Source organism: Crocodylus porosus, unplaced genomic scaffold, assembly GCF_001723895.1.
Source record: "Crocodylus porosus isolate Cpor-Errol unplaced genomic scaffold, CroPor_comp1, whole genome shotgun sequence".
NCBI classification, from domain to species: Eukaryota; Metazoa; Chordata; order Crocodylia; family Crocodylidae; genus Crocodylus; species Crocodylus porosus.
This window is the reverse complement of record NW_017728931.1, coordinates 141,921,503-141,922,297: the sequence shown is the minus strand read 5'-3', so window position 1 is coordinate 141,922,297 and position 795 is coordinate 141,921,503.

Here is a 795-nt window from a genome sequence, read left to right as displayed (position 1 = left end):
GAAGCCGGGCTGGGTCTCTGCTTGGCAGTGTCCTCGCGTCGCCGCGCGGGCACCGGATCGCCTTTGCGCACGACGGGGGCCTGGGAGCGGCCGCCTCGCTCCTTCCGACGTGGCCTTCACCGACATCAGCGCTGCAAGGGACCGACGCTCAGCTCTGCCCCCCAAACCCTTTCGGCATGGCGGCAGAAAAGAAACGAGTGGCACCCGGCTGACAGGCTACTGCCCATGCAAGCCATTAGCCCAGGCAGACCCCCCGTCCCTCCCTTCCTGGGGAGCGCCCCCCGTCCCTTCCCTCCGGCCTGCTTCAACAGGAAGGGCGACTCCGCGGCCTCCCGCTTACACCACCTCCCTGGCAAGATGGGCCAAGCCCTCTCAGGCTACAGAGGCCTACAAGTGTGCCACGGGCGCCCTTCCTCCTCGCCACACACCGGGGGCGAAGGCACCTTACGTATTTAAACACGCGATGGGTTTGCCAGGAGCTCTAGCAGCACGGGAGAGGCTGGCACTAGCGCCTCACGCCTACAAGCCTCGTGGCTGTCACTTAGATGCTGTGGAGGTGGAACAGGATCTGGGCCCACCTGTAGGTGCAGCTGTATCAGCAAATAAAAAACTATAGTGGCTTATTCTGTTCAGGGTACCGGTCCAGCTGCTTTTGCCACAAGTATTTTGTTGGTAAGACCAGGGCATGACCCGCTGCCACGACAGGACTAAGCCTGCAGTGCTGGTGGCAAGCCTGTCCCATGACAAGGCCTTAGGGACAACTGTTACTACTGAATGAAACCCTTCCAGCTGCCC